The 27,321-nt window shown below is 39.1% G+C and overlaps 1 protein-coding gene and 1 long non-coding RNA gene across 2 annotated transcripts in view; one reads left to right on the plus strand and one right to left on the minus strand.

Annotated features, from left to right (window-relative positions):
- FRMD4B (FERM domain containing 4B) overlaps positions 1-27,321 on the plus strand; it is a 224,965-nt gene that overhangs the window by 19,763 nt on the left and 177,881 nt on the right. The gene's annotated exons all lie outside the window — the stretch shown is intronic.
- LOC148216742 (uncharacterized) lies at positions 14,039-23,744 on the minus strand. The gene is made up of 4 exons (XR_015795085.1): positions 23,598-23,744; positions 23,013-23,117; positions 17,285-17,482; positions 14,039-14,356 (listed from the first exon to the last, which is right to left on the minus strand). It is a non-coding gene; the product is annotated as an uncharacterized LOC148216742 (long non-coding RNA).

Below are 27,321 nucleotides of genomic sequence, written 5' to 3' on the forward strand. Positions count from 1 at the left end.
CTGGGTGTAGGCTGGATTTGAATAGGATACCCTTGTATCTTCCCTCTGAAACTACAGTTAGTGTGTTGAACTGTGGCAAGGTTAAGGCCTCCTTAGTTTGGGGATAGTATTTTGGCTTAGGTACCTGGCTAGTCTATAAGGGGTATGAGGCCGACTTAGAATTATGTCTTTGGGGAGGGACCTCAAGTCTAATTGAATACCAATGTCCTTGGGACCTTGCTTGATTGCCTCTACTATACATTCTTGCCTTAGCATGTGCTCTTGAGTTAACGAAGAACTCAGAAGTTCCAGTTTGTTATGTATCTCTTTGGTCCAAGAGGAAACAAATTATCAGAAAAGACCCAGGGAGGTAAACCTGCCAGGGAAAGGGATAGTTAGTCCAATCTCTGAAAATGTGTATCCAGGCACTGGTGTCAATCTTATGGACAGCAGCCTCACAATGTAGGATTGTGTTTGAAATGCAACATAGGACTTGGAACAGAGTCCTGAGGAACTTTGACCCTTTCCAAGCGGGAAAAAGAGGTTTAGGGACCTATCTGGGCACCAAATAATAATTGTGCCCAAACTTGAAGTTTCCAGGATTATCTTTGGATTCCCTTAAGAGTAAGGGGAAAGGTACCTCATGAGCTGCGTAGTCACATGGCACTTAGAATGGAATAATTTATCATTAGCCCCAGTTCTAGTATCAAAATCACTCACAATTATTCACAGACAGAGGGTAAAGACTTCAAGAGGTTATTTAAATACACCTCTGGATCAGCCCCAAACATATTTGCCTGGGAGTGGAAGTAAATTGGAGGAATATATGCATTGACTAAAAGCAAGGAATTCTTAGCAAATTGAAGCAGAACAGCCTGAACACCCGAGAATCCCTTAATTTTGTGATTTCCTGGCATGTTGGGATATAACTTCCAGAACAGCTGGGAATTCTGAAATATATAGGGTAATAGTGTCACATTGGAGAAAGCTGGTATAATGTCTCACCCTGCCTTTAAACAATAATAACGTTTTGGATCTTTAAGTATCAGTTTAAACTGTACTGTTTAAATTTTAAGATGTATTATACACTGCCCTGGAATCCCATTGGCCAAAAAACAGTAGGGAGATCTTTTAAATAAAGTTAAGTTCTTAGAAATAAGGAACAGGGAAGGAAAAAGTTCAATGCCATTCTCCCATGTACACTTTAGATCTCCAATTTCATGGACAAGTGGAAAATGTTCCTAAGTGATGGTTTGCCATTGCATAAAAAGGAGACTGGTTTATATTAGGCCTTCTGTCAAATCCAGTCTCACTCTTTGCACAACAGAGAAGATCTTCCCAGTGTGGTACACCCAGTGCCAGCTGGAAAAAGCTGCTGTTCACATTGAGAAAAGCTACACTGTTGCTCAAATACAGCCATAGACAGACAGACAGAGGAATAAATCTAAGGATATAGGCAAAAAAATCCATTCTATCAGCTGCCTCTTGACAATACGAGGTCTTTACATTTAAATAATTTCCCCCCTTCTCAAACTGCCTTTTTGTTACTGGAGTACATTTAATTAATATCTTGTGGCTTTTTTTCCTCAGTATTTAAATTAGTTGTGTTATCTTATGCACTTGCAGCTTTGCAGAGTGCTAACAGCCCACTATAAAATCCTGGCAATTTGCACACCATGTGTGACCATTTTGATAAAATAGTAGCTGTAACATTTCCAGAAATGATCCTCTCTCAAGTGCCATTCTGTATTTTTAAACTGTGAAGATAAGTAGATCTCAAAGCAGATTTTCAGTCACTTAATGCCTTGCTTTGTTTACTTATTTAAATCAATTTATATGGCCCTTTTTTCCATTTCCAAACTGATTCTTATGGGGATATTGGAGAGGCCTGGGATACTTAAGTGATGGGCAGTAGGAAACTGGGTCATTCAAGGCTAGTGAACAAATGCATTTTTTGTCCCTTGATAGTTATCACTTGACTTTTCAAGTCCTTGTAGAGGTAGAATAAATGTGTGCAGTCTGAGGGTGAATAGATTTCAGGATGGTGAGATCTACATGTAATAAGATTGCCAGTTGTGCCAGCTAGAAACAGGTGAAGTATAGTGGCTTGGAATGAGACAGAAGTAAAAATAGTTGTAAAAATTGTTCCATATGACCTTCCAGGCAAACTGTGAAACATTTGAAAACAGCTGTGTGGCGAATATTTATGTCACATAGCACTGGCTTTCTAAACTTTGGCACTGGAAAGAAAAAAAGAACTCAGGAAGGAAATAACAGGGTCAACTTCCTCCCAATCTCTTATTAAGCATAGCATCTATAGAGCAGAAAATGTTCTTTTCTAATCCTATACAAATCTAGCAATGTTCCTTTGTACAAGAATCCTTGCTATAATACATTTTTAAATTAAAGATCAGAGAGCAGATAAACACTTCCAAAAAGGCTTGTATCAGATCAGTTCACTTCTCAAAAGAAAATAATTCAATCAAGTTGTCAGGAATGTAGAGACAAGAGTAAGAAATGTCAGATTGGCGGTAGTGTTGGCTTCAGTCATTATTGGTCTTGTTGTTTACTAGTAATGTGGTAATGATTCCCCCCCCCCCCCGCATTGGCTTGATTGCAAAACTTTTTTTTAAAAAAAAGAAGGGTTGGATGCAAATGAATCGAACTGCAATAAATATTTCACATCCCTTCTGGATAAGGGTAAGAAATCAGATGCTGTCAGACTGTGAAATAGCAAAAATGGGAGTGGTTTAACATCTGGCTTTCCAAAGTGGTGCCAGAGGATGCTTTCCTTGGTACTTGCCAGCCTTCCTGACCTGCTTCCTTTGTTCTTACATTTAGAAAAAAATGATGATGATGATGATGATGATGATGATGATGATGATGATGATGATGCTTTTATATGAAGCTGGCATATTGCAAAGTGCTATCCCTCAAGTATCACCTTTATTTGCAGGACAGCCGCTAAGCTCTAATTTTTATTTAGTTGTTGTTTGAATCTATATAGCTCTCTACCCAACGCACAACTGGATTTCATGGGTTAAAATGGTGGACTGCTGCAACCCAGGGCTCTGGATGTCTGGCAACCTGCTTTTAAAAGACAATAGCAGAATAAGAAATAGAGGGGCGCACACTGCTGGAAACAGGAGGATTAATAATAATAGTACTAATAATAATTTGTTAAACTTGTATGCTACCCAACTCTCAATGACTCTATAAACCAACTCTCTGTAAATCAACAAACAGGGTGTCTACAAGGTGTAGTCAAAAAAGTCAAGATGGTGGCCCCAACAGCATGATAGAAGCTGTGTCTATTTCTCATGTGCCAACCCATCGGGGCCACCATCTTGATTTTTTTTTTTTAACCACACCCTGCAGCCAGGCCTGCATACTGGCAACTGTTTTGCAAAAACACCCTCCCTCGGCCCTGAATATGTTCTCAAAACCTATTTCGACTATCAAATATGGGGATCAATTTCAACTGTTTTAAAATGGGACTGGACTGGACCAGCAAAGGCTTCTAGTCACTCCGGAATAATGGACAACAGATCTTAACTTCCAGCTGCTAAGAAGCAAGAATAGAAAAGGGCTGTTGGCCCTCCTGTCTTGTTTGTGAGATCCTGGTGCATTTGGTTGGCTGCTGCATGATACAAAATTAGTGGCCCCTTGACTTGAAGCAGTAAAGTTCTTATGTCTTTATGACAAAGAGAGATGCAAATGAAACATCTAATTTTTGTGTTGACTTTTTAGGGTACTGTAAGCCACTAAGAGTAATGAGAATGAGATGAGTAGCCATATGAATGAGTCAGTCAATTAATCAATCAGTTTTGTTCAAAATCCAGGAGGCAGGTTTTTGAGTTGCTAGATGTATATGTGCTTGGGCACTACCTAAATGCCCTCTCTCTAAATATAAATAAAGGATTCTTCTAATTATTAAAGATATTGTTTGGTGCTGCATTAGATTTTTTTCTATGTCCTCAGGTCTTTCTTTCTCATTTTCTGAAAACAGAAGGATGAAAATATGTCAGAAGGAGAGATTGAAACCAGAGCACAAGGGGAAGTCTCAAGTTACAAAAAGGCCTGGTACTGTTGGGACAGTATGGTAAATGAAAATTGAGTGTATCTTAGAAATAATAAAAACCAGGTGCTGAGACAAGTTGGTCTCTGCACTTCATATTTGGAATATGAAGGCATTCCCTTAGTAGTAAAACACAAAGGAAGGACTTAATGGTGTTGGATACTATTACAGTGGAAAGGAAGAGAATTTGAACACCAACAGTTTTAGGTGGCTGCAGTTAAAAGATGGAGCTATGGGATTGTTTCCTAAGAAGCAGTGGGCTTCTAGGAGTAGAATTCTGTTTATGAGCTACATCAAGCCACAGGGGTCCATTAACACATGTGCCAACATGTACATTATTTTAGTACTTCCTGCCTGGTATTCTAAATGAGCAGGCAATACTTTGGTTCTGTAAATGCTTCCTTCCAATCTCTTTGTGACTGTAGTACTCAGATCAATGTTTTGTTTGAAAAAAAAAAGTGTGCACATTTACTATACCTGGTATAGATGAAAATTGCTGGAGTATTCTCTCTGTTTGTAGCACTAACATTGGGGGTATCAGAGTCAGCAGAAGATTCTGCATTACAAATAGTAATTATCCACACGCAGTTTCTTCTGGATTTTCACACAACACAAAGGCAGGGAAGATTGTCATCCACCAGTCTTAGATCAAACTATTGTGCTGTTCATATTATTAGATGGACTTTGGTGGAGGTACCAAGAGGAGGGACTCCTAGTTATTCCAGTTTTTCACACTTTCTTGAAATTCATCAATCCTACTTTGCAGTTGGGACTATTGATATCTGAAGCACTTTTTGAACACTTCTGTAAAATATAAAAAAAATAATGCCTATATCTACAGGTTTTAGTAACAACCCATAAGATCTTTGCCATGGATCAAAAGTTTATATTTTGATGTAAGAAATAATTACATAAAAGTTTTGGACTGATTCACATATCGGAGTCAATGTAATGTAGAGGCTAAGGGGTAGGAACAGGGAGAGCCAGGTTCTAACCCACCCTAAGCCCTGGAAGCTCAATGGGTGACTTTCAGCCAGACATTCTCTCTCAGCCCATCCTACTCACTGGTGCTTGTTGTGGGGCAAGTAGGAACAGGGAGCACTATTATGTATACCTCCTTGAACTTCTATATGAAAAACAAGAGATAAATCTAATAAATATTGGATAGAACTCACACCAATAACAATGATCATGTGACAGTTTAAAATTTGATTTGATGATGGTTGTTTTCTGACTATCCAGTAAAACTGAGATGCAGAAGGAAACCTTCCTTACAAGGTACATAGGAGACGCAGCGATGGCTACCAGTTACACACATTTAACCACTATTGTGACAAAATGCTGTCTCCAATATCAGAGAACTTGCTGCCATTCAGTGCCAGTTGCTTGAGTGTAAGAGGAAGAGAGTGCTGTTGTACCTGTGCCCTGCTTGTGGATTTTCCAGAGGCATCAGCTTGACGATGATGGGATCAAATTCTCCTTTAAATCAGCAGGGATCTTCTTATAACCTGGGTTCATACATTGTGCAAAACCATTTTTTTCTTTGTTTGTTGGTGGGCTGGGCTTGCACAATCACCTAAGTCCTAGGTATATAACCTGAGGTCCGGGGCTGTGTACAGTGCTCCAGAGCCTTGGATGGAGATACTCAAGAGTTTTTACTAAGTTATAATTTTTAATATAATAGAAGGGGGAAATCATTCAGCAGATGAAGGAATGTAATCATATAACCTATACACAAGTTTATTCACTGGAGGTAAGGTTTTGACCTAGCCCCACCCATTACTTTTTGGGTTGGGTCTCAGCATTCAATGGTCAAAGGCAGTCCAGGGTCCAGAAAAAGGTGCATATTACTATGATAAGCCATAAATTATGGTTTACAGATCAGAGTAACCAGATTCATACCATGCTGAGCCTAAACAAAGCTAACCAACCAAAACCATGACTTAGTGTAATATCCAAATTCACCATATTCCAGTCCTCTTAAAAGTACTGTGTTTAAAAGTGTCCTTTCCTTCCAGCAACTGAGGTGTTCTCAGGTGTCACAGAAAACTCCCCCAGAGGGCTGCTTGAATCATCTTGACAGGATGGTTTCCACTAGTTCCAGATGGTAGTACTCTCATAAATATCATTTACCTCCTTTGCCCAGTGCTCACAGGAGGCATGATGCCTCGATTAGCTGAATGTGATAGAGCTTTCTGACGTTGAATGCAGTGAATTGGAAAGTTGATGAGTTGCTTTGCATGACTATAAACTGTCAACAGAATTCCCTATCTGCATGGAAAAAAACTGTACTTTAATGCATTTATATCTTCAGAAATTAAGGCAAGGAGAAAATCCCGTACTAAACACAAATCTTCTGGTTCTGTTACAAAAGCCCTGTACTGGGTTAAATGAGACTGCCTGAAACAGTGGCTCTGGGAGGTTATGTTGCACTCATAAAAATACACGTCAGAGATGAGTTTTCCCTTCAAGGTCATAACCCAAGGCTGAAATTAGGATTTCCAAAATTAGAGTGCTTAGTATAAAAGTACAAACATCCATTTTTTGGCAGTAATACTACTAGTTAGCATCCAATTCAGGCTGCTTCAGATTAAGACAGATGAGAGCAACTGGAGGATGTCCACACAGAGACGCCATTAGAAGTCTTCCAATACCCAGAAAAGCTGTCATGCATGAGACAGAGCAGACTTGTTCTCCGTTGCTCAGAGGGCAGGACTAGAACCAGGTGGTAGAATGACAAGCCTGAGTTAAAGGTTGCACTAGTGTGCGCTTGGGAGGTGATGGTTATCTTTTGGGGGAGGATTAAAGCAAATGCTGGAGGACAGCAATCAGTCAGGGGAGCTAATTGCACTCTACCCTGCAGATTGAAGGAACTGGGAGTACTTAGCCTTGAAAAAGGAAAAGTGGGAGACGATATGGTAGCATTCTTCAAATACCTAAAAAGATACCAAACAGATGGTTAAAGCTCATTTTCTGTCACTCTGGAGTACAGAGCATAAAATTGTGGAGTCAAGTTACAAGATGGCAGATTCCATTTTAACATTACAGGAAAAAACCCAGTTCCTAATACTTACAGCAATTGACAGTGAAACCAATAAAACCGAAAGAAGTAGGTAGGATAGTTCACTTTATCCCTGTTTATCCGTTGCCTTCCGACACAGATACTGCCTAGACCAGTGTTTCTCAACCTTGGCAACTTTAAGCTGTGTGGACAAGCTGGCTGGGGAATTCTGGGATCCCGCAGGATTATGCTTCAAGGAAGTGTGTTCGTTCTTCTGACTCTCGAGCCCTTGGTGCCACCCTGCAAAGGAGCTCCAGCAGTAGCTTTGAGCATGCTGTTGACCTCCCATCTACATGTTGGCATGAACCTATGCACTGATGAAGCTTATGTCTGAACACCAGTTTGCAGGAAGATTTCCACACGGTCGGGCTGTCAGTTTGCACAAAAATAACCTTGAAAAGAAAACCCTGAAGAGAGAACACTGGAAAAAGCTTGGTACAGTCTAGGCCAGTATTTCTCAACCCTGGCAACATTAACACTGAGAAGTCCACACAGCTTATACAGTTTGTTTGATTCAGTCACCTCTCATGATGAATTCATTCTTCTTTGCTTTATCTTTTAAAAGCTGATTATTTGTCTCTACACTACGCGCTCTTCTCTCTCTCTCTCTCTCTCTCCTTGGCAGCAGTATTAATTTTCTGCTCATTCTCTGTGGATTCTCATTTCAGCCTCTCCTACTTTCTCTCCTGGATGGGATACAAACCATTTTGTTGTTTAGCACAAGACAGCCTTGTCTTTTATCTAGGTTGAAAGTTTTCACTCACTGGATGGAACTGCTGAACAATGTCCAACAACTCACTGGATGGAACAATAAAACAATGACAATGGCTATCAGTTTTATTTTATTCTTCATTATAATGCTCAGTTCCCATTAAATTTCCGCTATCCTGAAACCAGAGACCCTAAAGAGTTTCAGGAGTGGCTAAATTTAGGTTATACTTCAGCAGGAATAGCATATAAAGAGGGGGGAAAAAGCATATATCTGCTTTCTGAGCTGTATTTAAAATAGGATCCTATTTAAAATAGGATTCTGAGAGGGAAAAAATACACAGTATACTAGGTGCAGAATTCAGCTTCCTGACAATGACAATGGCTATCAGTTTTATTTTATTCTTCATTATAATGCTCAGTTCCCATTAAATTTGGGAAGAAACAAAAACCCAACAATTCATTACTAAATATGATTTGAGGTTTACAGTATTCCACCACTGCCACTAACTCTGCAAGCCCTTCTGCCTGAATGGGTCAAAAGAGAGGTACATAATTACTTCTATTGCATTCCATGTCTCCAGAAAGAGCAACAGCAGTTTCAGCTGGGCTGCATCTCCTCACTTCTAACTAAATCTAATCAGTGACAGTTCTAAATTTAGAAGACCCATTTTGCATCAAGAAGTTTATTTTTGTAATTTGTATAAATACTGCATATTTGCATTTTTTAAAAATTACATAACATATCCTAACATTGCTAGTCATGAGGATGGATTATCAGCATCTCTAGTACCCCATAGTAGAGTAACTGCAAATGTTAGTGGTCCACCATTCTTCTTCCAAACATTTGTAAGTAGGCCTTACCTATACACTTTCAAGCATATCTTTGCATCCATGAGGGCTGGTGGTTTGTTTTCAAAAACAGAAAAGCTTGAGGTTTTCAGGAAGCTGAATTCTGCACCTAGTATACTGTGTATTTTTTCCCTCTCAGAATCCTATTTTAAATAGGATCCTATTTTAAATACAGCTCAGAAAGCAGATATATGCTTTTTCCCCCCTCTTTATATGCTATTCCTGCTGAAGTATAACCTAAATTTAGCCACTCCTGAAACTCCGCAATGATCCTGTTATTCCAAAGGCAACTGGAATTGTTGGATACGTGATCCCTATCAACCAAATTGTTTCCACTGTGATGCAGAATAGAGGAGGGGTTAGTTGATGTCCTACTTTCTATATTTTTTTCTGCTACGGTTATGTACATAAAAGGATTAAGGCTGGAATAACCAAAGGTCACTTCCTTTGAGACTGTCCCATGCTAATAACCCACACTCGTGTTTTCTGTGGCTCTGGAAAGTTTTGTGCCTTTTGATATAGATATACATAGAGGTAAGGTAAATTACTGTATTGCCTGTTGTACCTCTCTCTCTTTCTCCCTTCTTTTGCCTGTCTTTTATCCTGTTTTTAGAAGTTAGCTGTTTTGATCTTTACTGATTTTTAATAAATAAACTTGAAGTCATATTTTTGCTAGCTGAGCTGAGTGGTATGTGTGCTTGCTTGGATCTGGATATAGGGATTGACTGAGAGAGTGCTGGGCGCAAACTAAAATGGAAATTACCCACAGTAATTTTCCAACGGGAAAAAGTAATTGATTTCCAAATAGTCATAGATCTGATTTATACATTGTACTAAGCCATTGTTTGCTTTTGGCTTGATATGATATGTGGCTCCATTCATTCTGCGTAGTGTCATATGTGAAGCAGATCATTGAGCTTTAATGGCCAGAAACTATTGTAGACTTTAGGAACTGGAGGTGGAGAAGTGTCTGCAAGCAACGAAGGAGAATGGTGGAAAAAGGGGATTAGCACTTTCTTTGTTTTATTAGGTCAGAATAGATGATAATGGAAATCCTGCAGTTGAAGAAGGAAAACCCTGTGGCTATATTCTAATAAAAAGACTGAGGCTATTTTATGACCAAATTAATTCTCCCCCCAGCTTCCTTCTTCTTGGATAATTACAGATATTGTGCTTGTGGGACTGAGCTCTAGTTCTGTGATAGAGTATGTTTTGGCAAAAGACTATCCTACGTTCAGTCCTCAGCCTTTTTAGAGCAGAGCTGGAAAAACTGTGACTTGAAGACGCTCTTCAGTGCTGAGAGTGCTCTGCATAGATATCTATAGGGAGGCAGGTGATATGCAAATCACAGTCATTTGTGTAATGATGTCATAATATACATGGCATCATCCTGATTTGTAGTTCTGTGGTTCTGGGCTAGTTGGACCCAAAGATCTGGCTCAAGGAATGGGTTGACATATTATAGATAGTCTTCATAGGGTTAGAGGCTGATGGGTAAAACAAGCTTTGGCTCAACCAGATAAGACAGAGTGGTGTGGGTTTTAGGTTTCCTAAATGGGGCTGCACTCTCCCAGATAGAACTAGTATGCAATTTCTGGGACCTCTTGGACTGGCAGCTCCTGCTTGAAGAGCAGGTAGCAGCCTTGACCAAGAGGGCCTTTGCACAATTCCATCTTGGGTGCCAATTGCACCTGTTCCTAGATCAGGAGATCCTGTTTTGGTCACCTCTTATCTGAACTTTTGAAATGCACTCTACTCGGAGTTGCCCTTGAGGACCATCTTGGTGTACCATGGTATGCTCATGTAACCCTACTACTTTGCGAGCTACATTGGCTTTCTTTCGGCTTCTGGGTACAATTCAGGGTGCTAGTTATCACTTATAAAACCCTTCATGGCACAGGGCTAAGTTATTTGCAGGGCCGCCTATATCTGATTATGTCTGCCCATCCCATGAGTTCCAGCAGAATGGGCATGCTTTGAGTCTCCTCCCTGAAGCAATGCCACTTGGTAGGATCCAGGAAGCATCTGTCATGGCACCTGTCCTTTGGAACCTGTGATTCAGATGGTCCCAACCCTGCCCTAAAACTTGTTTTTTCTCCCAAGCACTGGGATAGGGCTTTGGATGAGCCCATCTGGAAAATGGTTTACGGTTTTGAGCATGTAGAATTTTTCACCTCTGTATGTGCTGTTTTACACTGTCATGTTGTGGTATTTTTATGTTTATTGTTGATCTTGTTTTGCTTTTATTCCTGCATTAGCTACCCAGAGTCACATTTTGTGAGCTGGGCAGACGTACAAAGAGTTTAAATAAATAAATAGTTTAAATACATGCTGATCTAGGACAGTAATAAAGATTTGATTTGACGATTTGATAGTGTAAATAAATAAGTGGGGTTGCACTCTTTGTATTTCAGTGTCTTGTGTGAACAGTCATGATGATGTATAAACTATGGTTTATGGCTTAGTGATATGTGTAAGCCAGCCTTCTGCAGCTTCTTCACCAACTATGTTTGAAACAGATTATGGCTAAGTGCAATGTACAGGTGGTCCCCGGGTTAAGAATGGTCCCCGGGTTAAGGATGACACATAGTTAAGAACGGAGCCTATTGTAGCAAAATTTGAGTTAAATACACAGTGATTTGAGTTAAATACACAATACTACTTATATAATTATACAATAATACTGTTCCAGCTTACATACGTACAAATTCAACTTAAGGACAGACCTTGAGAACAGAACTCGTTCTTAAACTGGGGACTACCTGTATTAACTAGGTCATGATAAGGAAACTCCCTACGTTCCTAAACTCATACAATAGGCCCTTCACAGCATTAATGCCATGTAGGTGATGGAATGTAACACTGTAAATATAGATTTCCATGAGAGGCCAAGTGACATCACACACACCATATCACCAGGCAAATGGAATGATGATGTAATTTGCATCTGCAGGGTCAAGTTGCATAATTGGCATCATTTGCATGATGACATGATGTCATTGTGGGTTATACTGGATGCCTTTGACTATAAATGAACAAGGTGTCTCAGCTAGGGTTGTTTCTTTGTGGTCTGTGGGCACAGCAGAGCAGCGGACAGGGATCATATTTTCCATTGGTGAACCAGATTGTGAATGGAAGGCTGCTTTTTCTAGGTAGGTCTTTAACTGAGGAAATGAGAGTCTCTCTTACTGGTGGAGAGGAAAACACAGCTGAGGAAACACACAGACGACCATTGGGCAGGATACATAAAGATAATACATTAGAGCTGGAGGATATTCCATTTCTGTGGCTGCTGTTATCATATTGTGCATTTGCTTCCTTCCTTTTCAAAATCAGGGTAAAGAAAGCTTAAATGTCTGTTTTAAAATCACGCATTTCATACCCTCCCCACACTTCCACCAAAAAAGACTCAGCAACAACAACAACAGCTGGACAGCTCCTGATCCAGTTTTCCCTTGTGCGTTGGCCACTCTAGCTAGAGAGTTAAAATGTCCATTGGTTTCTTAAACTGCATTTTTCTTATGTATTTATTTATTTATTGGACTTACGTAGCCACCTGTCTCATATATTGCCCAGAATCACACTGTTTGAGGTGAGCAGCCATATACTTTCTTTAAATAAACAATTATATTACATTAATAAATAATCCTCATACATGTTTCCACATGCAACTGAAGCTGACAATTGCCTTTACACTTTCCCCAAAATAAAAAGAAGCAAATACCTGGAGTTGCAAGAGAAGTGATTCTACAGAAAAAAAAATGAAGTCATTTAAAAATAATAATAATAATAAATGAAGTTAAAGTCATGTACCAGGGGCTGTTCTGGATTCAGGTCTACTTTGTGGCTCTTTTTTTTTAAATAAAGGTGTGTTCCCTGCCCCAATCAAACATTCTAACCAATTTGATTTTGTGAGAATTTCTCTTTCAATGACTTTATATTTTGGGAAAGAACAACTGCTAAAATGGTAAAGTGGGGAGGAATTTACTTTCTTAGCCTTCTGGGAAGCCTGAATCCTTTTGAGTTAATTCCTCTACACTCTTCTCTAACCTGGTGCCTTCTGAGGTACAAGAATGACAAAACCCAGCATTCACAATGAACATGCTGGCTGGAGTTCTGGGAGGTGTAGTCCCAAAACATCTGGAAAGCATCCAATGGGGGGAGGTGTTCATATAACCACCTGGTGGCCCAGTAGAGAAGAGGACAAGCCTCAGCTTGTATCATGCAGAAGCATGGCTACTATTACCAGTCTCGAGCACAAAAGAGGTAGCATGAAAGCATCTCGCTCTCTTCCTTTTCTGTTCTTGCTGCTCAAGCACTGTAGTTGTTACGGTGTGTTTCATACTCTATCCCCCAGTTCTAAAGAGAAATTTAATAAGGGAGCCAAAGTGAAACTGAAAGAGCAGACAAGATAACTGTAAGTCTGAATCAAAACCAGACCAGGATCCTGTTAGCGGGATTTTCATCCATAGGGAGAAAGTCTTCTTTCTCCTCAGAGATCCAATTAACATGGTCTCTTTTCATTCTGTCCTCCCGCTGAAGTACTTTCCCCCCTTATTTTCAGGGAACTCAGCATCCTAGTGCCCTGCAGGAGGCATTCAATTCTGATTATATCATTTTAATGATGCAAGACACATAAAGCAGAAGGTGGAAAGAACCTCCCACATCAGCTTGACCTTGCTTCCTCTGCACACACACCACCTTTCAGCAGAGGAGTCTGCTGTTAGCTATCTTGCTTGTGCTTTTAAACTCTTTCCCATTGTTTTCCTCAATGCCTCTTCTACCACAGCATTGCTTTTGGTAAAGACGTAGCAATGTAAGTACAAAACCTTGGAACAAAGACTTCATATATAGAGACCCTACAGTATACGTTCTTATCATATGACAATATGCCTATTATCAAGGCATTTCTTTGATAGGCTGAGTAAAAAGAACGCTGTTCTTACAGAAATTTAGCTTTTTTTCAAATTCTGGACAAATAATGACCACTCCAAATGCTTTCAAAATTCATGAAGTAAAGGACAGTGATTTAAAAAAATCTCAGTAGCACCAGAAGGCCTAAAAAGGAAATGCAGTGAGAATGGAAAAATCATCCCTGAATGAGCAATCTTCCCCTACCTGGGTGTTCCTGGTAGATTTCTCCTCCTCCCTTCATACAGTCACACTATTGGCATGACAGGGAATTCTGGCACCATAGGATTCTCAGTAACAGATACAGTCATATATACATACATGTTCATAGATGTAGCGTCTTTTCTTATTTGTTGTCAGCCTTGCGAGGTAGTCCAGACAAGAAGCACACCCAGAAGTACTAGCTCTAACTTTATTGTAAGGTTACATTAAGTAAAATCTTGCAATCTTAAAAGTCTGAAAGTATATTTCTCCGCCTTTACAGGCCAAGAAACTAGGGAGGGTCCCGTCTGAGATGTTTGCCATGTCCCCATTGCTTCTGCAGGCTCAGCTGCCTCTTATCTGACCATTGCCTACTCTGCGGCTCTTGCTCCTGTCTCCCAAGGTCATTCCCACATACCATTACATTTGTGTTGAACATGCTGAGGTTGAGGACAGGTCCGTAAGTCCCATCATGCTCCATGGGAGGGACGGAGAGAAGGAGAGAGAAAATGAAGGTGGGAATGCTGTGAAGATTCAGGCCTGTAAGACATCCTGAGATCTGTAACCTGAGGGATATCAAGTGAGGATTTAACTTGTGGATCTGGCATATATTCACATTCTTATAAAGATTTCCAGAGGAAGATTTGATCAACTTGCTGGCAATGCTCTCTCTCTCTCTCCTCCCCCTACTGGAGTTGAGATAGAGCAAGGGGCATATTAAATGAATGATTATAATTTGGTGGTTCCCAGTTTAAAATTAGATTTCTGCTTAAGATTAGATACCTTCTTATACCTTTGCATAATTATATTCTTTGTTCATATTTTTTCTTTGCTTTTCCAATAGGGGAAATGCACTTATGTTGTTTACTAGGTACCATGGGAAGCTGAACTGAAAGAGCCCTAGAGAACATCCTTGGAGCTCCTAGTTACCTAAGAGATGTGCCAGTGTTAGCTGGTAACAAGGGACAAAAATGCAGGGTTTTTTTCCTTACATAACTAAGTGTAATACACACGCACACACACACACACAAATTTATTATCTTCAATCACATGGTCTCCTAGCAATATATTCTTTCAATATATGGCCTTCCAATATATGGTGCTTTGAGTATTGCCAAAAGTAAAATGTGCTATGATTTTGAAATGATATGACATTCATGAGAAGGAAAGAACAACAGACAATTTCTAACATGGACACAGTGGGCTTACAGAAAGATCTTAAGGACAAAATTCCAAACACCTTTATGAGGCTATGGGACTGTTTTGGACTTAACATGTTTAGATCTGTACTATAATTGATACCAGGGACTTATAATTTTTAGCTAGAAAATAGTATAGTTGTTTTGATTTTGAGAAGCATCTGTTTATGTTCTATTTATATACTAAAGGTAATCATTTGAGGTGTGTGCTTTTTCATGACAATTTTGGTATGAGAATTTTGTCAAAACAGTATTTTTTACAATAGTAGCTCCCTGGATTTCAAACAGTCTTGAGAGCTGTATCTTGTTATTTGTCCAATGTCCAGCTGACAGATTTGCATCCTACTTCAACTTCCACACATTGTACTAAGCTGTAATTTGTTTTAACCACAATTTGTTGAATATGCTATAATGACTGTGTATACTCACTGCACTAAGCCATAAATCATGGTTTACAATGGATGTGTACAAACAACATGAAAAGCTAAGGCCAGATAAACTGTATTATTTTATTTATTTATTTATTTTTATTTATCAAATTTGTCACCGCCCATCTCATTGAAACGACTCTGGGCGGTTTACAGCAAATTATGGCTTAGCAAGATCTGTGAATTCAAGTGGTAAATCTGTAATTGTACTTAACTGGGAATAATTTCTACAAAACTCAGTGATGTTTATTTCTTGGTAGACTTGTATAGTTTTCTACTGTTAATCTAGAAAAAAGGTTCATGGTATATGTCAGGAGCCACATTACTGGTAAGATCAGCTTTCATGATTGAAACAGCAAAACATTTTACCAGCAAGCCAATTGATTTGCAACATTTTATTAGCTTCCTCAGTCGTTGACTTCCCCTCCTTTGAGATTCTAGAAATAGTACTGAACACCGATCTACCCAGGTAAGTACACAAGGCCACCTTCATAAGCTCTGTTTTATATCATCCATATTTCTAGAGATATGTCGTGTGACAAGTCAATTTTCTTTTATGTTAGCCTGTTGGGATGAAAGGGCAAATCAATTCCATTATGACCCTACGAAATGACTTTACTCCTGCCAGATATTTATATTAACAGCATTACTGCAATCTGTCCTTCACTTGTGCTGAACCTACTACTCACTCACTGAACTAAGAGCCAAATGACTACAGAAAGCCTCAAAGGTTTCATGATCTTGGAAACGTTTTTGGCTTTGCATATTTGTGTGCCCAAGAGCCTACCCACAAACACATAGATGGAATCAAACATCATACTCAGGCATAGTACAGTTGGTTTGACTTTGGATTAGAATGTTGTGGAAACCCAGCCAATTGTGGTTCGTTAAAAAAAAAAAACCATGGCAAAACAAGCCATGGCTTAATGGGACATGTGAATAGGTCATACAGAATTGTATTGCTCGGGATTTAAATATTGACCAATAATGCAGTTGCAACCCCCCCTCCCCTCGGATTTAATCAAGCAGATACCCTGAAACAACTCGTAATCTTTATATTCCTAAATAGTCTGCATGGACAAGGCTATCTGAGCCAAGAGTCCTGCTTAGCCTTTGAGGATGCATGAGTGTTTCACTCCAAAAAACAATGGACATTTTATTTTATTTTATATGTATCTGAAATTAAATAAAGTTTATATAATTACTCTCCAGTTGTGTATTTAACAGCTTACCCTTTTGTCCCATAATTTTTTTTCAATTTTATAAAATTTGATAACCAATTTTAGAAGACTCTGGGAGTTGTGCCAAAAAATTTCAGAGGTCATTGCACACATCTGATGTATACTAAGACTGGAGTCATACAACACACTATTGTGGTTTGACTTTATCTTAGATGTTGTATATACATATACACATGCACATATACATATGAATCACCCTGCTGTCTTAGATCAAAGTCTATCTAAGGCTATTTCTAACAGCAGCCAGATAGACTTAAGCAATATTAATAGTCATTAAGAGTTACACCAACAGAGGGAAAATGGTAGATCTCAGATGCTGCTGAACCAGAACTCCAGCTAAAGGACACTTTGCCTTCTACACAAAGCATTAGCTGCACCAACTCTGCATTTTAATTTCTTAAGAATGTCTAGGGACCTATGTTTCTGTATGAAATGTACAATCTGCCTCAGTCTCAGACAGTGTACATGAACAATGGTGACAACACAAGGATAGCAATATAATAAATAACCTTTTATAATAGAAATAAGGATAACATTCACATCTGGTATCCATAATATGAGAGTCAAATCCCAGAGGCCTTGCCAAACAAGCTTTTGGAAAGCTATAAAAGTGGGACCAATCTTACCTTGGGGGGGGGCAAGCTATTCCAGAGGAGGGTAGCCCTCAGGAGAACACCTCTTTCCAGGGACCTGCAACAGGAAATCTCTGTTCACGTGGATTGGGCTAGAAAAAGCAGTCTTGTAGATACTCAGGCCCTGAGCTGCATAGGGTTTGTAGAAAAGAGCCAACATCTTGAATTGCACTTAGGTAGCTAGTGCAGTTCCTGTAGCAGAAATGTCACATGACAAAGATTACCCAGTGAACACATGAGTTCGGACATGGTATAATGCTAGAGAGTGACACCCTACAACAGTTTTTCATTTCATTTTGTTTTAATGTCAATGGTCTAGACCAGTGTTTCTCAACCTTGGCAACTTTAAGACGTGTGGACATCAGCTCCCAGAATTCCCCAGCCAGCATTCTGGGAGCTGAAGTCCACACATCTTAAAGTTGCCAAGGTTGAGAAACACTGGTCTAGAAATAGAGAAGGCAGGTTAGGCCAGGAGCTCAATGGACATGAAAAGGTGTCTCCATGAGTATCACAGCATCATAGGGTTGGAAGGGATCTTGGAGGTCTTCTAGTCCAACCCTCTGCTGAGGGTAGGAATCCTCAGACCATCCCAGACAAAATGGCTGCCTAACCTTCGTTTGAAGACTTCTATTGATGGAGCACTCACAACTTTGCTACTTAATAGTTTTCATGGTCACGACATTGTTCCTTATTTTGAGTTTGGATCTTCCTCTGTGAAGCTTATTCTTATTCAGTACTTGACCTGTTGTGGGAGCTAGTTTTATTTATTTCTTAATTTATGTATTTACAGGATGTATAGGCCACTCCAGTCAGCTGAATTTCAGGAATGTACAACTCAGTATATAATTGGAATTATATATACATATATATTGAACTTAAAAACTCCAAGGCTGTGGGAAATAAATTCACACCCTCTTCCCTGCAACAGCTTTTCAAGTATTTGAAAACTGCTGTTGTGTCTCCCCTTGGTCTTTTCTCCTTTAGGTTAAACATACCCAGTTTCTTTAACTGTTCTTCATAGGATTTAGCCTCCAAGCCTCTTACCATCTTTATAGTTTTTCTTTTCACAACTTATTGCCAGCCCCTGAACTAGATAGCCTTAGTTACTGGATAGCCTTAGTTACACAATCCAAAGTGGTCTCATTATGCAGTGTTCATCCGATGACACATTGTGGTAAGCCATTGATACTCAAAATGCTTGTGTTAATTATTATGTGATTAATGCTGTGCTAATTATAACATGATTTCTTCTGTTTTGGCATAGTTGTGTAGTCCATTAAGGTCTCAAGAGGGAGTTCAACACCCTAGATCCTGACTCAGCTCTGCTTCTCACACTACTTTCTATCCCTAAGCATCACACAAAATGAAGGTCACCTGCACGTTTCCATTTGAAATAATTTGGTTGAAATGGTTACAGCTTGTTTTCAAAATGCATTTGGGCTGGGAGTGACTTAATGTGCATCAGAGCATGGCATCAAATCCTTTCTTACTCTTGTTAGGCTCTCCCCACCTCCAACATGCCCCAAAGCATGAATGTTAATTGTCCACATTATTACAGCGCACACTCCAGCAGTTTGCTGAGCAGAAATCCTCACTGCATTGTGATGGGCCACCTGTCTCTTATTACTGTCAACTAGAAAGGGACAAGCAGTCTGATTAATGTGATTCAGCCACCATAAAATGTGTGGCTTTTGCTGAAAGAGTTTGGCTATTGAGATTCAAATGAGGCAGCAAGTCCCTTTCATTTGGCTTCAGAGCTGCTGAGAAGGAACATCACTGCACACAGGATGAAGCCAATATGCTTCATGTATGTTTATGAATTCATCCATAGATTCAGTCGATTGGGGGGGGCATTGCCTTAGCACTGTTAACACATAACTAACATAGGACAAAGCCTGCTTTATTGAATACATTTCATCTTCTGTAGCTTTAAGAAGGGGAAAGAGAGGTAGATATTAGGACAGCTGAAACTGTAGTACTCCAGCTCTAAATGGGGCATGGGGAGGGTGAAGGAGGAACCAAAGGAGAAAAAGAAAATTTTAGAAAAATCTGTGAAGCCAATAGTGAAAAGGAAGCTAATGTAGCAAGAACATAACTAATCCATGCCTTGCAACAAATTCTGAATCTTCCATAATGCAGCTCATGTATTAATGTAATTTTAAAAATTTGCATAGAATGAGATACAGTAGATAGACAGATATAAGTTTTGAAATAATGACTATTTTGTATGAATTACCAAACATAATATACGTACACTAAATATAAAATTATAACATAGTGAGAATGCCTGACTTATGGATAGTCTAAAGTCTCTTGTTCTCCCTTTTAAAAGCTTTTTATACCACATTTGGACTGGACGGCCCTTAAAATAGAGAAGTTCCTCTGTAAACTGACCTTTATAATGTGGGTCATAAGGCCATCTTCTCCAGATGTCTAACATAAAGTTATTCCTATATGAAGAGCATATCATTGGAGAGTTGTTTAATTATTCTTGACAGCAAGGTCTGCTGCCTTTTGTGATAAAACGATTTCTCTGATGTCCTCTGCTCCACCTGACACCTATTTTTCCCAGCCCATGTCTGACTTGTTTTTCAGAATCTGTGGACAGAGGTAGAATGGGCCTCTTGCTTGGGCTTGATTACTGAGTAATTTGATCAGAGCCTCATTCTGTGCACGTCTACTTACAGTAGAAGCCAGTCTCACAGAATTCACTGGATAGAAGTCGCTTAACGATTACGCTAATTGATGGTTCATATGTTGAAAGATGTAACCAGAATAGGCTAGCCACTTTCTAGGAAGCCCAAATTCTTCTCTGAATCCAGCCTTAATTGCTTGATAAAAAGGCTTGGGAGCAACTAGAAAGGTTAAGTTTTCCATGGTGGTGGCATTTTTCCAAAAGATAATTGTTATTCAGTTAGGCATGCAATGAACAATAGAATGGGATATTCGCAGTATTTCTAACTGGAGCATGAGACACCCACCTAGTAATTGCAAGAACAATCAAAGAGCCAAAAAAGCCTCTCATTTGGGGCAACCAATTATACAGGCATTGTAGGGCTAAACTGCTGCCACTTACGTTCATTTTTTAAATCTAATATATTGCCTGTGAATGTGCATAGGCTTGGATCATCATTCCTTCAGTTCTGATTATTTGATGAAGTTAAAAAAAAAAAAAATAGGAAGAAGAGGAAATTGGGACTTTTTCTCTCTCTCTTGTCTTTTCCCTGGCAAGTTGCCCACTCTCTAAATGATTTTCCCAACTGACTGCACAAGTCAAGATTTTTCCCTGCTTATATAAGATCTTATATGTGACACATAATTAAAATTGTAATTGCTTGAGAAGAAAGTCATTTTTTAAAAGTTAAGATGGCAATTACACACCGACCTGATGAGGATGAAACCCTAATAATAATAATAATAATAATAATAATAATAATAATAATAATAATAGAGAAGGAATAAAAAATATTGCAAATCCGATATACTCTTTTGGTAACAGCTGTTAATCCTAAGAAGTGACAAGTCTTGAAATAACAAAATATAATTGTTTAAATTATTGTGGATTTCACTCATAGTTACTTGGGAGTAATATCTATTGAACATAGTACATTTTCATTCTGAATTAAATATGCATCTAGTTGGGCTGCATATCAGTATATTAATTAGAAAGTAATTATTTTCTTTTAAAAAATCCCAAATAGTTTTGCTTCCATTTTGATTAACCTTATTTGTTTACTTTTTAAAGGAAGCTGTCTACAGGTAGTCCTTGCTATCCGACCACAGTAGGGACCAGAATTTAGGTCACTAAGCAATTTGGTTGTTAAGCGAATTGGAGCTAATTTTACAACCTTTTTAGGATGGTCGTTAAGCAAATCACCACAGTTGTTAAGCAAATCACATGGTTGTTAAGCGAATCCAGCTTCCCCAATGGACATTTTTTGCTGGAATTGTCAGGTTCAGTCCAAGAACCACATGAAACAGTCTGGAAATTAGCTTAGCTTCTTTATTAGCTAACATCTAGGAGACAGAATCTTGCCAGACTAACCCCAACTCCCCAACAAGAGCAACTATAACCATTAAGCCCTTAGGGAGGGACCAATCTCCTCCTTACTTTCACACAGTCCAGCTGGGGGCTGAGGAGATGCTTGGGATGTCACTTCCCCCTCCCTGTAACCTTGAAGCTCCATTCCAGAATCCTCCCCGCTCATGCCTTCCATCACAAAATTCACTTCATGACCACATGATTTGCTTAATGATTGCAGTGATTTGCTTAATGGGCATCATAAAAAAGAATGCAAATTGTGATCACATGACTGCGGGGGTCGTGAAGCACTTTTCCCAAGGTCATTGTAACTCCAGACTGTTGTTAAACGAATGGTCGTTAAGTGAGGACTACCTGTACTAAATTTTCTCTTTGTCTGGAATATCTGTATCCTTTGCAAAGAAGGCTTTGCATCCCAGGGTCATATAACTTTAGAAGTTATTTTGGCATTAATGCCAATGAGAATGCAGTAACATTTCTGTCTTCTGAATAAATGCCAGTGGAGTTTAGATTTTGGAAAAATGCCCACAAAGCAGAGCTAAGTAACAATACATGGAGGAAAGCTGTTTGGAGGAAGAACAGACAGTCAGGCAGAAAGGGACACGGATCTGCCAAGGCCTTTATGCCAAGTAAGTGAATATGGCTATTTTTTCCATACTCATTAACCATTGCACTAACTCTCAATAAATACAAGTTGCTAGCATGGAGCATGGAGAGGAATTTCTGCCTCACTCAACTCTCCAGGAAAATGAAGGGCAAGTCCACTCTAAGCAAATCAATAGGAACTTGAGTGGAACCTTTAGAGACAAAAGAAGCAGAGGATATGAATACATCAAGTTAGCTCATTCCTAACACATCTTTTTTCTTCCGAAAGCCCTCAAGAGAGACCGTGTTAACTATTATGCTTAAAGCATCACTACACAGTAATGGATTTGAAATATAAAATATAAGTAAAAAGTTAGTTAGGGCTCACTAAGTCAGCTAAATAGGTTGTAAATGTGAATTAAGCATATAATTATTTTCTAAGGCACAATCCTGCTGTTATAGCATAACAAGAAATGTGGAGTGGGAAAAACTAAGTTGTGGGAGGAGATGCTAAGAGCAAGGAAATATTTGTTGTTGAATTTCATTTATTGCAGAATGTTTTTTTCTTCCATCTTGCTCAGAGTTTGGGGGCATTTTTCTACCCTACAAAATAATGAAATGTAAAGAATCCTGAGAAGAAAGAGTGGTCTGTGTCACTTGACACTGTAAGTAGGAGCCCCACTAATGTAAATACCACTCTCTGCATTAAAACACTGTATTATGGAATAAGATTCTAGCCCATATTATTCACCTTTGTCTTAGTTCTATCTGCAAAGAATTTTCACATGGGAAAGCATCAATAAGTATTTGGCCAAGTGGTGCATTCAGAAGTCTGTCATCTTATTCCATCTGTGTTCTGCTATATTGTGTAAAATCTATGTAAAACAGGGGAAGGGAAGATAAATTAAACAATGGAATGGGCCTTGAAATGAATCTCTATATTGATGAACATCCTAAAAAGTTCTTGAAGGGGTCATAAGTTTGTACAAGCTTACCTTTCTCCCCACCCACAACACCACTGGCCTGTATCTGACGTCACACATTCTACTTTTAAAATACTGAATATTTTATATGCATGATGATGTGTTTACTTACTTATTTATTTACTTCCTTATTCATTGATTCATTCACTGTGTTGAATATACTGCAGGACCTGGAAAATAACTCCAAGAAGTTGATGCATCAAGTCATAATAAAAACCTAAAAAACAATAAAAGTACAAATCAACCATAGTCCAATAGGCACAATGATGATCATTCATACCCCATTATGTAGAGATTCTCCACCTAATGGGTGCGGTGATTGTCCTGGATATGTCTTTATTACAGAATCAGAGAATTGGAAGGTGCCATTTAGGTAATCCAACTTTCTGCTCAGTACAGGCATCCATAAGAAAGCTTCCAGATAGACAGACAGACAGACAGAGCCTCTGTCTGAAAGCATCCAGTACATGGGAGTCTACCTTCTCTCTGAGTAATTGGCTCCAGGGCTGAACTGCTTTTACTAAGAGGCTTTTTGCACGTGTTCAATACAACATGCCTTCCTATATCTTAAGACAGTTATGGTCTTAATCATGGCCTGCTCTGGTGTTAGGCACAGCTCTTATTTGTTTGTTCCATTACTAAGACTGCTCACTCACCAAGTAACTCTGGGCAGCTTACAAGAGGGTTAAAAACTTACAAACAGAAGAGCCAATGAGTCAAGATATCTTCTGATCAGGCACTTGAAAAGTGCTATTTTATCCAACCTCAGCCTTCTTTCTCAAAGCTAAACATCCCTAGTTCTTTCAATGCCTCTTGATAGAATTTAGTTTTTAGTCTCCTGAATACTTTGTTGCTGTTCTGGTGGATTCTGAGTAAGCCTGCGTATTTATGTATTGCAGTAAATGTGCATATGACCTTCTTACAAGTGCTGATGACATGGCTGGTGACAGAACGTCTGCCACGTATAGTGATACAGAAGTGTGACTACTCTGCATGATTCTGCTTCCCCCTTCGGCACCTGCTTCTTGTTATCCATATATGCTCAGATCAAGTATTTTGTGGTCCAGTTAAGCAAGGATCCCAGGACCAAAGTTTGGACCATGCATCCTGAGGAGTTACCGCAAAACCATAGAACAGCTGGGGCAATAGCAACCATGCCCAATGACACACCTGGACTAACACAGCTCCTTACTTTCACCTTTGTTCCTTATTATTTTTAAAAGCATTTTAGAGCTAGGGATTGGTAGCCTAGATATGTACCTGATTACAGATGTTTTAATCTATTTAATTACTAAAAATATATTATTCTTTCCTACAACTTGCTTATATCCAAATTAATTACAAGCTTGATAACAAAATAAAATCCAAAGAGAAGGCCCCAAGTCCATAAAAATCTATGTATTATCTCAGATCAGTATAGAAACAGCCAAGCCAAATACCATATGAGACTTAATGTATTACTGCCTGGAACCACAAACACAGAAATATTCTCAAATATCTGGCAGACCATAAAACTTGGTTAGTGTGTTATTATCATGCTGATGGTTTGCTAGTTGCGCAAGCTGGCCTGCTAAGCTTCTCAGATTGAATTGCTTGTAGAATTTTTTGGGTTTGTTTGTTTTTTGTTTGTTTGTTTGTTTGTTTGTTTGTTTGTTGCTCTGAAGCTCATATAAGAGGAGATGAGAACATCAAGGAAACAAGGGGAAAGAAGAATCCATCCTATTCTGCTAAGGGATGGCTTTAAATATAACTCAGAATAATTGAAACATAAATTTTATTATAAAACATCATTCCTGAGTTAGGGAAGTCTAAATTTGTTTCTTCTTTAGAGCCCCTAGGAGGAACTTCAAGGAATCCAGCACTTGGCCAGCAGCTGGAGAGAACCTAGTGGCTCTTCCTTTCTTTACACAGGGTTTTAATTGTTGCTCTAAATTTTTTAATAGTATAATAGTATTAATATAGTAATTTTTTTTTTTATCCGCACTCAATCGTTACCGATTCTGCAGTGACTGCCTGGACGAGTCCCTGCAGTTTTCAAGGCAAGGTGTTTCGGAAGTGGTTTGCCATCGCCTCTTTCCTAGAGCAGAGCCCAGCTGGTGAGCGCAGGAGGCGGGCTTTCCATTGCTTCGTGCCTTTTTTGGGCGAGCGCGGCTTCTGCGCTACTGGCAACTGCTCCCGACTCCTTTTGCAAGGCACCGCCAGCATTTTTCCTCCCACTGGGGTTAGAATCCCCATTTCTCTACTCACGTAAGTTTTCGAGCTGCTGGGTTGGCAGGAGCTGGGGAGGAAGCAGGAGCTCGCTCTGCTGCCGGAGCTGGGCTTGAACCGCTGAAGTGTCGACCATTTCTGGCGGGCAACTTTCAGCGTCATTAAGCCGCTGCGCCACCGCATCCCTTAATATAGTAATACTAATTAATAATATAATTTTAATACTATATTTTATTTGCTGATTATAATATTTCTCGCTTCAGCAGTTTAAAGGTTCTATTGTAAACTGTCAGAGACTTCAGTTACCAGTGGTATAAATAATGTAACTAATACATTATTGTTGTTTGTTATTAAGAGCAAATACTTTAGAGGAGATCATGTGGTAATCTAAATTTTTTTATGGGTCTGGAGCATGGCAGAACACCTTCCTTCTTTTCTATACTGAGTTTCAGTACTGGGAAGAACTAGCCACGAGAGCTAAGGAAGAAGGCAGAAGTGGGTTCAGAATGGTGTGTTCTCCCACCAAGGTCAAACAGCTTTAAGACAAAGAAGGAAAGGACAATCGACAGCTCCTGGTGATCCTTATATATTACTTCTAGCAGTGGAAGTCTTTCTGTAAAGTTTGTGGACAAAGCCAATGGGAGGCTGTTGTGTTTATCTCCTGCTTGTGGGTCTCTCACAGCATCTGGGAAAATGCTGTGGGAACCAAATGCTGGACTAGGTGGCTGCTGGTCTGACCCAGCAGGCCTCTGATGTTATTTTTGTGTTCTTGGTTCTTGAAAGCCAAGTTAATGCTTTCACTGAGCTTTTGAAGATAAGGTAGGGAATAAAATAAAGACAAGCAAGTTTCAGCCCTGTTCAGCTGATTAAACATAAAGACATGCCTTTGTACTGGGAGCATGGTACCATAGTTCTTTCGCATTCTCTTTACTTTGCCAACACCATCCCTTTTTGTTCTGAATGTGACCTCGCTGGAAGTTTGCCTGGTCCTGACATTTCTCAGGCTTTGTAAATGGACTTCCCAATTCTCTTGGAATGTAACAGTTAATAAATAAAACTTGGCATCATTGGCAGGGAACGTCTCATGGCAATGACTGTGGCTAAAATCTTGCTAAACCTCTGCTTGTTTCATCCGGGAGAGATAAAATATTTGCAGATATTATCTTGTAGCATGTTTAGTTTTGGATTGCTTCCTCAAGGATAGTGTGCTTTTTCATTTATTTTTAAAATAACCTTTTAAAATGTACTTTGGCCATCATCTCTACATTTTTTTTTTAATTCAGTGACCCAGTGCAGAAATCAGATGTAGATTTCTATTATTAACTTACTAGTATTCAGATAATACTTCAAAGCCTTCAAAACAGTCCACCTTGGTAGATCATAAGCTTTATTTCTTCATTAGTCTGCTACATGTACAGAATTTATTTGCAATTTGCCCTGCCTTTGGCTTCCTTCTGATATCAGGATAGATCCAGAAGAGTTGCTTAATAAAGTAATGTAGGAATAATTTTCAAAGGAATATCTAACCCCTCTTTAACTTCCCTCCTTGTCACCTCCTTTCCCTCTGCCCCTACTTACCTGCTCCAATGCAGAAAAAGCCTTTAGCTTTGTTATTTTCTGAACATTTCTGTAATCTGATACCTAAAACTAGTAATGAGTGCACTTACTGCATGGATTACCAGAATGAAGGGCACAACATCTGTCCTAATAGTTGGACTTTTATGCTTTTTTCTTCACTCAATGCTTTTTTGTACCTTTCAGAGTAATGAAGAATCCTGGAGCAAATGAACATTGCTGTTAATTGCTTTCAGCTTTTATCATTCTCTCCTTTTAATAACTAAAACAAAGTGGTTATCTGTGCATCCTTAACTTTCAAGACAGCATAGTCTTAAATAAGCCATTATAAAATATATCACTCAAGATCACTTCACATTAATTAATCTTCATTTTAGGCAAACCACATTTAATTATGTATGTATGTATACATATGTTTTATGACACATCTGTGGACTCTGGCGAGCAAACATGTTTAACATTGAGTCATAGACAGGCCAAGGATCATGCAAATGAGGATTTTCCCCTAGACATTTTGATTTCGCAGTAGAAAAACCTCATAGAAAGTTCTGGATGTGTCCTCAGTGTGTTCATCCTGCATGAATCTCAACCACCAAACTCATCCAAACCCAAAGTGACAGGCAGTCATCCCCTATGAG

Source organism: Python bivittatus, unplaced genomic scaffold (genome assembly GCF_059951505.1).
Source record: "Python bivittatus isolate LINGU-HERP-01145 unplaced genomic scaffold, Pbiv_v1 ctg000080_np1212, whole genome shotgun sequence".
In the NCBI taxonomy this organism is placed as follows: Eukaryota; Metazoa; Chordata; class Lepidosauria; order Squamata; family Pythonidae; genus Python; species Python bivittatus.